The sequence below is a fragment of the Camelus ferus genome, chromosome 2, assembly GCF_009834535.1.
Source record: "Camelus ferus isolate YT-003-E chromosome 2, BCGSAC_Cfer_1.0, whole genome shotgun sequence".
In the NCBI taxonomy this organism is placed as follows: domain Eukaryota; kingdom Metazoa; phylum Chordata; class Mammalia; order Artiodactyla; family Camelidae; genus Camelus; species Camelus ferus.
The window spans coordinates 74,982,255-74,999,170 of NC_045697.1; positions in this window are offsets into that span (position 1 = coordinate 74,982,255).

Genomic DNA, 16,916 nt, shown 5'->3' on the forward strand with positions numbered 1-16,916 from the left:
TGTGCTCCGTGATGCTGCAACACAGTAATATTTATGGTGACATGCAGCCAGGTGAGGGAGTACAATCTGTTTAATTAGTTCCTTATCAAAGAACCCTGGTATTTCATCAGAGAGGTTGTATTATTTGGTAAATTTTTATTTAAATCTCACTTTTGACATTAGTTTTAATATATTTTTTCTTCTAAAAATAAAATATTTTTTTTTAGTGATAACTATGGGAGAATTAACTTTAAGATTTTGGCTAAAATGAATATTTCCATAAATATCTTTTTACCTCTAAGAAAAAGAGGCATTTGGTGTTTGAAACTGCTCTTAACTGCTTATAGAATTAGTGAACAACTCTTGTAAAATGAACAAGTTTTAGAATCCAAGGTTTAGGTCTGGCATTGATTAGCTATGAGGAAAGAGGTGAATCAAATAGACAATTACAATTAAACGAAATTTTATGGACAAATTATATTTCACAGAAAAAAAGTCTAAAATTTAATTTTAACAGTATTTAACATATATTGAATTAGTATTTAAATGTATCCTTATAAGACAAATTTTCCATGAATTCTGTTATGGAAGAGTTAGCTGCTGAGGTACCCACAGCCATGAAGCAGTGATTTCACTTACCTATGAAGGCAGCACTGCCACATTCCTCTAAGATGGAGTGTTTTATGCCACTAACTTGCTGCATGTGAAGCTGGATTCTTTAGGTGCTTAAATGATTCCCACTTAATACCTTTCTAAAAATTATTCTTTACTAAGTGTAAACTGTATAAATAGCCCTTTGCCAGTCATTGGCAGGAACTCACCCACTCTTTGGGCAAGGCTTCCTTTATCACAAAATATCTTTCACTGTCAGATGATGTTGAACGGCTGTCATGCCAAGGAAGAACATAATGCCTTGATAATAATTTTGGATCTGCCTGTTGTCATTCACTGAAATACTGTAAGCTAATCCACCAAGAAACATGCTTTGATTTTCATCCTCATCATTAGGATGGATGAGTCATATAGGAGGTCTGAGGTATTTTATGATTAAATCCAGGAAGGTTTGGAAGTATCGTGATTCCATATTTTCCATGATAGACATAGCCAGATTTCTTAAATTAAGAATTTTTGGACTTTTTAAAGACATGGATAGCTGGCCAAATGTGTCAGTGCTTATTCTGTTGGAATTTCAGGATTTAGTTGGCTGATTTTTTTCCCTCTTTTTCTTTTTCTCTTTCTACACTTAGAGGAGAAGAAACATTCCTCAGGTTCAGGGTTGAAATATCTAGTTGGAGGTCTAGATTTACTCTGTGACTGCTGTTGACAGGGAGTGTTTCCTAAGTTGAGGTCCCTTGTTTTCACCTAGGGACCTAGATTGAGATGTAGAATTTGGGATGAGCAACACCTTCTCTTGGAGTCCACTGTTGGCCTTCTTCCTTTTGGAGGAGCTTGAGTTTTTTATTTCAAAATCTCAATTGGGATATAATTTCCTGTTTGGACTTTTGACCAATCACTTTACAATGCCAAGAACATTTGCCTATGTCTAATTGACTTGCTTTGAGGGGTTGTGCCAGAAACCACATAGCATCTGAACTGTAATAAGCACATCTATATTATTTAGGAACACATTGTTCTGTGATACTTCATCTTTCTTTTTGTACACCCTTCTCCCCCCCTCTCTCTTTGCTCCTTTGGCACTATCTCCCATCACCTTCCCAAGGTGGCAATTCATTCCAGTGTTGGCAGGCAATGGTGGAGCCTGAGAGCTACCCTGAGCCACATCTTTGAAAAAGAGGAATTACATCATCTCAGAATTCGGTGTGCTACATTTAACAGTTTCAACGGGGGACTGTTTTGCTAACTTTCCCAAAGTATATACTGGGTTTCATCTCTATGACTGATAATCATATTTGCAGGTTGTACATTCATTGTTTTTACTTACAACTGTGACTTTGCGAAGCCATACATATTTAGTCTGCAGGCTAATCTTTTGCTACTTGGTAATGTCCATCTTTAAAACATCTAATATTTGTATCTATTTCCTTGGCAGCATGCTATTAATGTTGCTAATATCAGTTATGATGTTGTATTCTTTCCTGGCTTCCAGTAGACTCTGAATTAGTAAGAAAAAATGATGTTTTGTTGTTGTTGTTGTTGTTGTTGTTGTTGTTGTTGTTGTTGTTGTTCTTTGATTCCTAAATCCTAGCTAAGTAATTGGGACACAGAATAGGTGTTCAATAAAAGTTGTATGAATGAGTGTGAATGAATATAGATATGTGTCAAAAATGCGTGGCAGCCTCACTCAGGGGTGGCCTTGAGAAACAGTAGTGATAAAAAATTTTCCCAAAAGGCAGAGTGTTGGGAAGTGCACCTGGTTAGAATATATGGGAATTATAGGCAGAGACAAATGGCCTAGCAGGAGCTTGTAAGGAAAAAGATTGAAAGGTTGCAGGCAGGTGGTCTGGAAGAGAAGCCTGTGAATTAACATAGGAATGGGCACAAAGTGGAAAGTTCTTTCATTCAGTAGTTCATATTTACCAGAGAGTGTTCAGTACAGATGAGGAACTAAGCATCCAAGCGGACAATATGACCCAACCAGTTTTAATGTTAGGCAGCCTCTATCATTGTTTGCTCTGTGCTGGCAGGATGGGCCAGTGACAGAAATGTAGGTCACACATGGGCTCAGTGTCATGGATTCCCACTTCCCAAAGCTCTTCTAGCCACTGTCACTGCAGAATGTTTCTAATCTGACAGCAATGAGACAAGTACTGAGTTCCGAAATGGCATCAATTCTCAAGGAGATAAATTCTCTTCTTGTTGGCAAGCCAACTGTATTATTGGGCCCTCTCCACCCTGGAAGGCCAGTGGTTCATTCTCACAAGTATATACATATATTTCAGGTAGGGGTTTGGTTTTTCTGTCCACAGGGCCTTAGCCAGTACGACTCTCTGAAGATTTAAGTGTTTGGACCACTGGTGTAAGATCCCACATAGCATTGCATCAGAATAAGGGGCATATTTTCTATCAAAAATGGTGTGGGAATGGACTCATGACTATGAGAGCAACTGATCATATCACACATTGCACTACCTACAAGCTGATAGCCAGAGAGAGCATTAGAACTGTCTGCTGAAGACATAGCTGAAATGCCAGCTTTGGAGGTGATACTCTGTGTGGATGACACAGTATATGCATTGAATCAAAGATCTTTTATGGCATTATGCTCCTAGTAGGAAAGGGAAACAAGGGTTGGAAGAAGGGCTGGATCATTACTTCCAATAACCCACTGGGGAACTTTGTGATTCATATTCTTGCAACTATGGGCTCTGAGGGATTAAGAGGTCCTAGATTTCCAAAAGGGCGCACTTTTAGAAGGTGACACAGTAAAGGTACCATTAAATTTCAAACTACACATTTTGGGCTCCTTGTCTCCTAGGACCATTATGCAGGAAGGTGTCAACATCTTGGTACGGGTCATGGACTCTAATTATGAGGAAGAGATGGACCTGCTACTATGCAATGAGACAGGGAGGAATATGTGTGGAGCCTAGGTGATCCACATGGCTGCCTCTTGATACTCCCTTTCCCAGATGTTACTGAAAATGGATAGATACTGCACCCCCAGCCTGAGGAATGCATGGTGACTAGGGAACCAGGGTGCTCGAGCATGAGGATTCGGGTTATGGCACCAGGTAAAGCACCAAGGCCAGAGAGGTGGAAGCTAAGTGTGAATGAAATCTAGACTGTATCACGGAGAGAGGTTATGAATATCAATTATGGATCTGAGACAGCTGTAGAAGCAAAGACCCACCAGATGCTCTCTTCTAAGTTTTCTCTCTGGAAGAGAGGACCACTAAAATCTTGAAGGAGCTGCCCCCTCTATGTATATGGAGGATTATATCTGAATGGTGGAGGTATGAGCTGTGGTAGAGAAGGGCCTGCACCACCTAGTTCTTCCTCTAAGTAAAGTGTTGTTGACAAATGTGGGGAGTGAGGTTAGCAGACAGCCTGCAGGTGCCAGTGCCCCAGGGACTGACTCAGCTGCATAGCATTATTTCACTCAAGGTCATTCCCTTCCTGGAGCAGCTTACATCCAATGACAGATTGACGTGAATTTATACGGCTTTTCCCATTTTAGCTTGATGAAGGATAGTGCTAATGGACAACAGTTGTTCCCTGACCCTCTATCCCAGAGTGATGGAGGCTTTGTTAGCCCTGCATCATAGTTCAACTTACCCTCTGCCCAATCTTAATTCTCCTCCATTTCTCTAGTAGAAATAGTAAACTTCCCTGGTACAAAATGGGGCTTAAAAGATGTAAAGAGACTTGATTGAGGAGAGTCTTGGTTTGTATTAAGGAATTTGGGCTTCATCTGAGGGTAATTGGCATCTGTTGGAGGGTTTTAAGCAGAAGCATGACATGATTAAATTTGCATTTTAAAAAGTCACTTTATCTGCAAAAGGGAGTATGTAAGAAAGGGAACATTTTTAATGTCCTGGAGGTAGGGTCAATGGAACTACATGCAGGGAGACCAGCTATGATGCTGCTGCAGACATTTAAGCAATAGATAAATTGACTTGGACTAATATTGTGACAATGGCCACAGACTTGTAATTTGTTTATTTATTTTTTTGGTTGGAGGGATGCCAGTGAAGGAGAGTCAAGGAAGACTCCTGGTACTTGGCTTGAGCAACCAGGAAGAGATTTGATAAGATTCTTCTGTAAAGAAGATACAATTGAATGTCTATACCTGTAACCAAGAAGACAATTTCTGGAAAGAAAGCCTTTATTACTAAGATGAATAACAGGGTTACAGTGTTTTGGCGTCAGAATTTTTGTTCTTCTGTGTTCCTGTTACTGACTTACCACTATTGAATTGTAACTTACATGACAAGATTTACAGTAAAAATAATTTGCCCCAAAAGAAAGATCTGCTTCCCTTCCTAGAGCAGTTGAAAGATAGCAGAAATGACCATCATAAATGGCATCTGGGGCTCAGGTCATTTTCAGTCATTGCAGGGAGAAGTTTTTGTAGATGATCTTTTCCTTCCCATTTGCAGGGAAGGGAATAGGAGAGTCAGGAGATACCTTTTTCTGTAATCTTTCGTTTTCTCTCATCTCTTTCTTTGAAAAGAATTTAGAAAGACAAACAAATAAAAACCTGGTAGTTCAAGATCTAAGAGCCAAAAGCTTTGAAAAAGAATTCCCTGAAGGTTGTGAAGCTGTTGCAGTTTAGAGCATTATAGTCTGAGTGTTTTGGTCTTGAGACTCCAACAGACCTGGGCTTAGTAATGCTTCTGCTCTTCCAAACAAACTGGCCTTTGGGAAATACATAACCAGTTTTGCAAGGTGTAAAAAGAGTTCAGGAGATGAATAGTTTTGATTGGTAACACACAATGTGAATGTACTTAATGCCACTGTACACTTAAAAATAGTTAAAATGGTAAATTTATATTATTAAAATTTCACCATAATTAGAAATAATTTTAAAAAGATTTACATGTTTTCTTGATCCTACTCCAATTTTGTGTTGTCCATTTTTAAAAAAAATGTATAAAGTAAACAAGAATATATTCTGAGAGATTCAAATAACGCATAACTGTTAATCAAAACAGAAAATTCCTCCTTGACTTAAACTCAGCTTCTGCCTTCCCCAGGGTCACAGGTGATGTGTATTAAGAGCAAAACAATTTGCAACAGATTAACCAGCCTTGGCGCCTCTTCTCTACGTCAATAGTCCTTGTGGCGCCTCTTGATGACGTCCTTAGTTTTTAATCCAAGCAGGCTGCGCGCGCAGCAGGAGGAGCTTGGAGAGAAGGGAGGCAGCCGCTGTGCCGGCGTCTGCATCAACCGGAGCTGCCGCGTGAAGAGGGTCCCAGCAAGAGTATGCAGAATGTGTAGGGTTTCCTTGTGCAGCAACTCCGATTTAGGAGACGGTTCACGCGCAGAAACCACCATTTTCCTTTTAAAAGCAGTTGCCACATTGTGGCTGAATCTGCACAGAGAGAGGCGGCCCGCCCGTTCAGCCCGCAGAACCCACCTGCGCCCTGGGGAGGATGCGTCGCTTGGAGTGTCGGCCAGCTGCTGCTAATATGACTTGACTACTCGAGGTACCTAATTTAAGTGAAATCATGTAGCGTCTGTATTTTTGTGACTGGTTTATTCCACTTAGCGTGTCCTCAGTCTGTACGTCATGTTTTCCAGGTTCATCCATGTTATAGCATGTCAGAACTTCCTTCCTTTTCAAGGCTTAATAATACTTCTTAGCCTGTGTGTGTGTGATCATATTTTATTTATGCAGTCTGTAAATCTTTTAAAAGTGATATTTCAATTGGCTATAATATGTAATAAAAATATGGATACGGGATGACATTATCATGAAGTTTAAAGAAGACTGAAAATGAGAAAAGAATTTAAGAAGAATTTGTAAAGTTACTGTTATTTCATTGATGGTAGACTAGTCTTTTCTAGAGTAGAAAAAAGTCCTCCCCTTTTTTAGTCAGTAGTAATATGAATCAAGAAAGAACTAGAAAACTAAATTCTTGCTCCTATAGATCAGAGAATGAATACTCTTAAGTAAGACCAGACAGGTATGGCATAATTTCACTATTTCTGAGTCTCATGTCAAACATTTCGTCACGTTTAAATTTCTTAGTGCCCTTCTATTTAAACTCCTGAAGGAACCAATTAAATGGACTTTTAGGATATTTTACAAGAGAGTAATTAGGAAGACAGGGCTTTAAACTTTGCCTAATTTACCCTGTATCCGGAGGCATAACTAAAACTTTATTACATAAAAGAATGGAGGAAATTGAAAACAGAGGATTGCAGGATGTTAACAAAACATCATTCCTGTACACACAATATTTATATTGCCAAATGCCGGTAGAAATTCCTTTTGCATTTTATTTTTGCCTAATTACTTGTGTCAGGATTTCTGAAACAATTAGAAGTCAAGAAGGAAAGAAAACTTTCCCAGTGTTCTTTGCTTTGTTAAATACTTGTAGGCTAGGTATCTATGGTCCACAAGTTTCCAAAAGATATGCTCCAGGTATTCTTCAAAAATAATTAAAATCTTTTGTTTTCTTTTTGTTTTAATATGAAGCATGCATAATAACTTACTTCCACCAACCAGGATAATATATAATTTCAGACAAGAACTGTAACAGCTTTACCGAGGTTACTGCCAGAGTTCGGGAAGACCCATGTCTTTATTCTCTGTGGCATATGCCACCTCTCTTTTTCCTTTGCCCTATTTACCTTCTTTTTCTGTTTTCTCATTCAGCCTTGTAATTATATATTTTTAGGCTGTGATCTTCATTGGCAATAGTAGAGTAATCTTTCACTTATTTCAACTTATCATTGTATCATTAATAATTGTAGCTTTTTCCACTCTCAGAGAGGGGCTCTGAGAACAGACAGAAAAAAGTGCTTGCAAAAGGAGAATGGCAGCATGGCAAAATGTGAGGAAAACAGTAAAGATATTGTATAGAAAATTTTATGACCAAAAGTTTTCTGGTTAAAAATCTTTTTTTCATAATTATTCTTTGTTATGTCTTTATTTTGGCTTAGAAAGGAATGACTGATAAGTGAAAAATATGGACACATATACAAAAAATGTATAAAAAATAGTGTTGCAATATGCATATCCATTATTATTTAAGGAAAATAACCCCAGTGGAACATGTTTCTCAAATTTCAATACTGAGCTGAAGAACAGAGATATTCAATAAATGTATGTTAAATGATTTGTAAGTTAGAGATGATCTCTTTATAATTATACTTAATAGCTCTATATGAACCAGTAAGATTAGCAATGTATAGAATGTGTTCTGAATCTTAAAAGTTCTCATCACAAGAAAAAGGAATTTGTCACTTACGTAATGACGGATGTTAACTAGACTTGTGATCATTTTTCAATATATACAAATACCAAATCATGCTGCACACCTGAAACTAATATGATGTTATCTGTCAATTGTACTTCAATTAGAAAAGTATGTTCTGAACTCTTCATGAACGAGTTTGAGGAGTTTTTCACATTTCCCTAAAGTACATCGGGATGTACACCACATTTTTTCACCAAATCTAGGGAATTGGCAGTTCTCCTTGGTTCCACCTTAGTCTCAGCATTGCAGCTGCCTCATGTCCATCAGTCACATTTCTTAAATCTATATTCCAAATTGTTCACAAGACAGCCTACTCCCCTCTCTCCTTACTCTTCCTTATTTTAGGTCCTAATTATCTCTTGGCTGAGTTACTATATCATCTTCTAAACTCAACTTTTTGCCTGTATTTTATCCTATTCTTAGCTTTCAAAGAGAAAATATGGCCATGCTATTGTACTGATAAAAGCCTTTCAAAGGCTCCCTGTTTTTCTGATTGCACAATCCTATTTATCAGAGTGATAAAAGATAACTTCCAAATGGAAAAATGAGGGGATACAGATTCAGTGTAAAATATTTCTAAATGGTTCACCATTCTCATCAGGTAATATTGCAAAGCAAACTAAATTCAGAACAAGATTAACCACTAATAATGGTGGTTACAAGTCCATGTTTAAAATAACCTTATTATTTTTAATTTATTTTGCTTGACTTCATATCAGATCATTTTTATAATGAATATATTTGACATTCAACATTGTGTAAATTTAAAGTGTACAGTGTGTTACTTCGATACATTTATATATTGTAATATGATTGCTGTTGTGGTGGTTATCTCATTACATAATTATACTACAACATTGTTGTCTACATTCATTATACTATGAATTAAGTCTCTATGACTTACTTACTACTCATTGCAAGTTTTTACCCTTTAACAACATCAGTCTTACATCCCCAATCCCCTAGTAACCACCAGTTTGCTCTCTATTTTTTATGAATTTGACTTTTTTAGATTGAACATCTAAGTGATGTTATATAGCACTTGTCTTTCTCTAACTTATCTCATTTAGCATAATATGCTCAAGGTCCATCCATGTTGTCACAGATGGCAGGATATCCTTCTTTCTCACACATGAATAATACTCCATTGTGTATATATACCACATCTTTTTGTATCCATTCATATATTAATGGCATTTAGGTTGTTTCCATCTCTTGGCTATTGTGAATAATATTTCAGTAAAAAATGAGAGTGCATATAGCTCTTCAAAATTCTGTTTTCATTTCCTCTGGGCATATACCCAGAAGTGTAATTGCTGGATCATATGGTAGGTGTATTTTTAAATTTTTGAGGAACCTCCATATTGTCTTCCACAGTGGTTTGAACAATTTACATTCCCACCAACAGTTATAAGGGTTCCCTTTTCACCACAGTCAGGCCAGTACCTGCTGTCTCTTCTTGATGCTAACCATTCCAACAGGTGTGAGGTGATACCTCATTGTGGTTTTGATTTGCATTCCCATAATGATTAGTGATGTTGAGCATCTTTTTATGTGCTTGTTGTCCATTTTGATATCCTCTTTAGAAAATATCTGTTTAGTTCTTTTGCTCACTTTTAGTTGGATGTTTGTTTTTATTTGTTATTAACTTGTATAAGTTCTTTATATAGTTTAGATATTAACCCTTTATCTGATTTATAGTTCGCATAAATTTTCTACCATTCTGTAGGTTGTCTTTTCATTTTGTTAATTGTTTCTTTCACTATGTGAAGCTTTTGAGTTTGATGTACTCCCATTTGTTGATTCTTGCTTTTGTTGTTGGTGGTTTTGGCATCATGTCGAAAAAATCATTGGCAAGATCAATGTAAAGGAGATTCTTCCCTATATTTTCTTCTAGGAGTTTTGTGGCATCAGTTTTATGTCTAAGTATTTGATCCATTTCAAGTCGACAAGTGTGAGTAGTGTGAGATACGGATTTATTTATTTATTGTTCTGCATGCATTTCTCCAGTTTCCCCAGCATTATTTGTTAGGAGACTATGCTTCCTCATTGAATGTTCTTGGCTTCCTTGTTGAATATTTGTTGGTTGTATATGTCTGGGTTTAATTGTGGGCTCTCTGTTCTGTTCCATTGGTTTATGTGTCTGTTTTTGTGCCAGTGCCATAAAATTCTTATTACTGTGGCTTTGTTGTATAGTTTGAAATCAGGAAGCATGGTACCTCCAGCTTTGTTCTTTTTTTCTCAGCATTGCTTTGGCTGTTTGAGGTCTTTTGTGGTTCCACATAAATCTGAGGATTCTTTCTTCTATTTCTGTGAAAAATTACTGATATTTTGATGAAAATTGTATTGGATCTGTAGATGGCTTTGAGCAGTATGGACATTTTAAGAATATTTGTTCTTCTGATCCATAAACATAAGATTTTAAAAATTTGTGTCTTGTTTTGATTTCTTTCAGCAAAGTTTTATAGCTTTAATTGTACAGATCTTTCACTTCCTTGGTTAAATTTAATTCTAAGTATTTTATTGTTTTATGATACTGTTGTGAATGGAATAGTTTTACTTCTTTTTCAGATATTTCATTATTAGTATAAAAGAATGCAACTGATTTCTGTATGTTGCTTTTGTACCCTGCAACTTTACTAAAACTGTTGATTAATTCTAACAGGTTTTTTGTTGACTCTTTGGCATTTTCTATATATAAATTCATATCATCAGCAAAAAAGCAGTAGTTTTGTTTCTTCCTTTTAAATTTAGATGCCTTTTATTTCTTTGTCTTGTCTAATTGCTCTGGCTAGGGCTTGTATTGAGTAAGAGTGGTGAGAATGGGCATCCTTGTCTTGCTCTTGATCTTAGAGGAAAAGCTTTCAATTTTTCTCCATTGAGTATAATGTTAGCTATGGGTTTGTCAAATATGACTTCTATTTTTTGAGGTATGTTCCTTCTGTACCCAATCTGTTAAGGGTTTTTATCATGAAAGTGTATTGTATTTTATCAAATGCTTATTTTGTGTTTATTGTAATGTTCATGTGATTTTTAAATTTTATTGATGTGATACATTGCATTAATTGACTGTATGTTGAACCATCATTGCATTCAAGGGATGAATCCCACTGATCATGGTACATTATCCTTTTGCTGTGTTCTTGAATTCAGTTTGCTAATATTTCATTGAGAATTTTTACATCTATGTTCCTCCAAGATATTGATCTATAGCTTTTTCTTCTTGTGGTATACCCTTATCTGGTTTTGGTGTCAAGGTAATGCTAGCTTCATAGAATGAACTTGGAAGTATTCTTTCTCCCTTGATATTTTGGAAGTGTTTGAGGAGGATTGGTGCCAATTCTTTAAATGTTTGGTAGAATTCACCAGTGAAACTGTCTGATACTGGAGCTTTTCCATGTTTTATTATTGATTCAATTTCTTTGCTTATTATTGGTCTGTTTAGATTTTCTGTTTCTTCCTTTCAGTCTTGTTAGGTTGTGTGTTTCTAGAAATGTATCCATTTCTTTTGGGTTATGTAATTGTTCATAGCAGTCTCTTATGAGCCTTTGTATTTATGAGTAGTATTAGTTGTAATGGTCCCTCTTCAATTTCTAATTTTATTTGAGTCTTCTCTCCTTTTTCTTACTTAATATAGGTAAAAGTTGTCAATTTTGTTTATCTTTTCAAAAAACCAGCTCTTAGTTTTTCAGATCATTTCTATTGTTTTTCTGGTTTCTTTCATTTATTTCCACTCTGCTCCTTATTATTTCCTTCCTTCTGCTCACTTTGGGCCTAATTTGATCTTCTTTGTCTAGGTCCTTAAGGTAAAGTTAAGTATTTTATTTGAGATCTTTCTAATTTCTTAATATATGCATTTATTGCTGTAAACTTTCTTCTCAAGACTGCTTTTTCTGCATCCTACAAGATTTGATATGTTGTATTTCTGTTTTCATTTGTTTTGAGATAATTTTTAATTTCACTTTTGATTTCTTCTTTGACAAGTTGGTTGTTTAGAAGTATGTTGTTCAGTTTCTATATACTTGTACATCATATCATTTTCCTGTTTTTGATTCCTAGTTTCATACCTTTGTAGTCATAAGAGATAGTTGCTATCATTTCAATCTTCTTAAATTTGTTCAGAATTATTTTGTGTCCTGTTATATGACCTATCCTGGAGAATGTTCCATATGTACCTGAGCAGAATGTGTATTGTGCTACTGTTGGACGAAATGTTCTTTATATGTCTGCTAAATTCATTTGTTTTAAAGTATGGTTCAACTCCAATGTTAATTGTTGATTTTCTGTCTGGACAGTCTATCCTTTTGATAGTGGGGTACTCAAATCTCCTACTATAAGTATATTGTCTATTTCTTCCATAGGATCTGTTAGTATTTGCCTAATTTTTTTGGTACTCAGTGTTGGGAGCAAATATATTTATAATTGTTGTATCTTCTTGATGTATTGACCCCTTTTTTAAATTATATAATAACCTTATTTGTCTCTTGCTACTATTTTTGGCTTGAAGTCTATTATGTCTGATAAAAGTATAGCTGTGCCCACTTTCTTTTGGTTTCTTCTTGCTTGGAATGTCATCTTCAGTCCTTCACTTAAGTCTGTATGTGTCTTTAGAGCTTAAGTGAGTCTCCTATGGGTAACATATAGCTGAGTCTTGTTTTTTAGCATCCAGCTACTCTGGGTTTTTTCCTTTTGTATTACAATTTTTTTTTCATTTTTCAGTTTTATTAGGTAAAATTGATACAATTTGACTGCACATATATGATATATTGAATGTAAATACATAGATACAATATACTGCACAAATTTTTAAAATTTACATATATGTATTGTTTATTGTTTCTAAGAAGTTTAGAGCTTTAGCTTTTTAAACTTACATAATTATGTTCTCACCAACAGTGTAGGAGGGTGCCTTTTTCTCCACACCCCTTCCAGCATTTATCATTTGTAGGCTTTTTAATGAGTGTTTTTTAAACACTGTATTTTGATTAGTGAGTTCAATCCATTTTTACATTTACGGTGGTTATTGATATGTAAGAACACACTATTGCCACTTTATCTTTTGTCTTCTGGTTATTTTGTATCTCCATTGTTTCTTTTTCTTACTCTTTCTGTCTACCTTTGTAAATTGGTGGTTTTCCATAGTAATTTGTGCACTCTTTTGTGTGTGTTTTGTGTCTGCTCTAGATTTTTGCTTTGTGGTTACCATAAGGTTTACATAAAACATCTCATAAATAATAAGAGTCTTTTTCTGCTTATAGCAGTATCTTTATTTGCTTATAAAGGTTCCATTCTTTTATTGCTCCCTTTCTGTTTTGATGTCACAAATTGTATCTTTTTAAACTTTGAATTTCTTTCAATTCTTACCAAATTGTAGTAACTAGTTATTTTTAATACTCTCTTCCTTTAACATTTATGCTATAATTGTTTACAGACTATTCTAAAATAGAGTTACAGTTTTCTAATTCTGACTGCCTATTTATCACCTTAGTCAGAGCTTTGTGTACTTTTGTCTTCATTTCAGCTTGAAGAGCTCCTGCATACATTTCTTAAAAGGCAGGTCTAGTGGTTGTGAACTCCTTTAGCTTCTGTTTGTCTGGGAAAGCCTTTATTTTCTCTTAGTACCTGAAGGGTAACGTTGTCAGATAGAGTATTCTTGGGTGGCAACTTTTATGTTTCGATAATTTGAATATGTCAGTCCACTCTTTCTTGGCCTTTAGATTTTCTACTGAGAAATCTGATGATGACCTAGTGGAGTTTCCTTTGTGAGTTACTTTGTTTTATTCACTGACTGTCTTTAAAATTCTTTATCATTGACTTTGACAGTTTCATTATAATGTATCTTGGAGGTCTTTTTGCATTGGGACAATAAGGTGTTCTGTTAGCTTTGTGATTTGCCTATCCAGTTCTTCCCCAGGTTTTGGAAGTTCTCAGCTATTGTTTTATATAATAAACTCTCTGTCCCCTTCTTCCTCTCTTCTCCTTCTAGTGAACCCATTATTCATATGTTGACTTTTCTAATGGAGTTGATACAACTCTCATAGAGTTTCTTTACGTTTTAAAATTCTTAGTTCTCTCTTCTCTTCCATTTGAGTCATTTTTAAATTCCTAACTTTCAGGTCATTTATTCTCTCTTCCATCTGATCTGCTCTATTTTCATTGCTTTCTAATGCATTCTTCATCTCATTTATTGAATTCTTCAGCTCCAGAATTTCTGTTTGGTTCTTTTTTTGACTTTACATTTCTTTGGTAAAGTGCTCCTTCTGTTTATTAATTTTATTTTTGTTCCTGAGTTCACTGAATTGCCTTTTTGAGTTTTCTTATATGTTTCTTGTTGAATTTCTTCCTAATAACTATTTTAAATTAGCTATCAGATTGCAGTATTCTGTGTCCTAGTTCAGTTGCTGGAGAAATGTCATTTTGCTTTTGTGATACCATATTATAATGATTTTTCATAGTGTTTAATGAAATATGCCTCTGATGCTACATTTGAGTTAGCAGACAACTTTTTTATTTAGGTAAGGCTTTGTTTACTTTGATTCTAACAATTCAGCAGGTTGGCAGTTAGAAGTGTTTCTTCTGTTTTCCAGAAGGTGGCACTATAGCACATGTTTTTGGTTTCTGATACTGGCACTGACTTGAAGCTAAAGTTGGGGGTGCTCCGATTTAAAAAGAAAAAAAAGAAGCTGGTGTTAAAAAAAATAGCTGATGGCAAGAGTTGGGGGAGGTGTGTTCTTAGTGCCTGGGCTCTTGCCCAGTAGAGGGTAGATCCAGAGGGAGTGGGGGAGTCCAAGAGGTTTGTGGGCAGATCTTTTGCTGAACTCTGGGATAGATAGCATGAAACATATTTCTTCAGTTCTCTCTCTGCCTTCTTCTCTTTAATTTCCTGCCCCCTAATCATGAAAACCTCTCTTCAGAAATCTGGTTGGTGAAGAGCAATGAGACCCTCCATCTGCAGCCTCCTCGGCCAGGCTGATTTTCACATTCTGCCACCTCTCCTAGAGAGTTTGCCACTGCCACTGGCGTTGGTGTCACTGCCACCACTAACCCCACTGCTACTTCTGCTGCAACCCCCTTGACTCTGTATCCTCTACCGTGGACTAATTCCACCCACTTTTGGATAAATATTCTGGTGTGCTGTGCAAGAAACTTTGGTGATTAATGTCCAATTAGTAGTAAGTCAAAAGGGGGAAAAAAAGGAACCACTCACACTGTCATGATGCTGACCCAGATCTTCTTAAATCATCATTTTTAACCTTATAACATGGCCGATGAAATGTCAGCTCTACCATGGTTTCATTGCTATATTTGCATTATTAGCATTATATTTAAAGTGTTTCTTTTTAAACCATTGATCTGTGTTGTGTTAATTTCATTCAAAATATAGTTTATGTTGATAAACTTAGAAATTTAATTCATAATACAGTTAATTCAGCACAGCAACAGTACATTATTTTGAAATACTCAAAAAGCATACACATAGACTTCTCTGAGAACTTTCTTCCTGTATACCTTGTATTCCATAGGAAATACTCTGATTACCTCACATAGTATGGGTTAGGGATCTATTGGTCCATATTTATTATAATTAAATCCGAACTTCTTTCCCATTTTAAAATAAAATAAATAAAAATATAATTTGTAATAAATTCTTTATACATATGACAAGGAGAGTCATCTTTCACACCCAATTTTAGAGATGTGTCGTATAAAATAAAATTTAAACTCCTTAATGTAGTTCTTACTTATGATTAGTGTTTACATAATATCTATTTTCATCAACTTGCTTTTAGCCTATTCAGATTTTTATATTTAAAATAGGTTTAGATGTTTAGCTTATTGCTGGTCTTACTTTTTGTATTCTAACAATATTTGTCTTTTAATTGGAATATTTAGACCATTTACATTTAATGTAATTGTCAGTTTGGTCTGCTTTAAATCTACCATCTTGCTGTTTGTTTTCTATTTATCCTATCTGTTCTTTTTTCCTATTACCACTTTATTTCCTTCTTTGGAAGTTTTAATGTGTGTCTTTAATTCCGATATTGATTTATTTCCTTTTTTTCATAGTTGTTCTGCTTTTCAAATTTTATCTTTACCTTATTACAGTCTGTCCTTCAATATTATGTCACTTTTTACAATAGTATACTTCCATTACCTCCTCTCATTCTAGGTGCTCTTGTTGTCATACATTTTATTCTATATTTGCCATATCCCCTATAATGATAATGTATTATTATTGTTACTATTCTTTTACTTCAGTCAACTATAATTTAAAACAAAATTTTAAATGAGAAAACATCTTTTATATTTACTGTTTCAGTATTATTCTTTATTAGAGTTCCAAATTTCCATTTGTTGTAATTTTACTTCTAACATTTTTATGTAACATTTCTTATAGTGCAAAGCTGCTGGTAACAAATTCTTTCTGTTTTTGTTTACCATAAGGAAAAGTTTTCTTTGTCTTTTGCCTTTATTTTTAAGGGTATTTTCTCTGGATATGAAAGCTGCTTCTTTTGGTAGTTTAAAGATGTTGTTCCATTTTATCTGGATTAAATATCTGGATTGAATATTTTATGATGAGAAATCTGTGATCATTATTATCTTTGTTTCTGTAATGTGTAAGGGTTCTACAGAGAAACAGAATCTATAGATTAGATAGATAAATAGGTAAACAGATGGATAGATATATAGGCAGGCAGAGGTAGGTAGGTAGGTAGATAAATAGATGAGGCAATTTGTTGTGGGAATTGGCTCACATGATTATGGAGGACACAAAGTACCACAATTTGTTGTCTTTAGACTGTAAGCCTAGGGAAGCAGGTGGTGTAGTTCCAGTACAAATCTGAAGGCCTGAGAACTAGGGGAGCTAATAGTATATGTCCTAATTTGAGTCCAAGGATCCTAGAACCAGGAGGACCTATGTACAAGGATAGAAGAAATCACATGTCCCAGCTCAAACTAGAGAGCAAATTCTCCCTTCCTCCACCTTTTTGTTCCATTCAGACCCTCAGCGAGTTATATAATGCCCACCCACCTAGGTCATGGTGA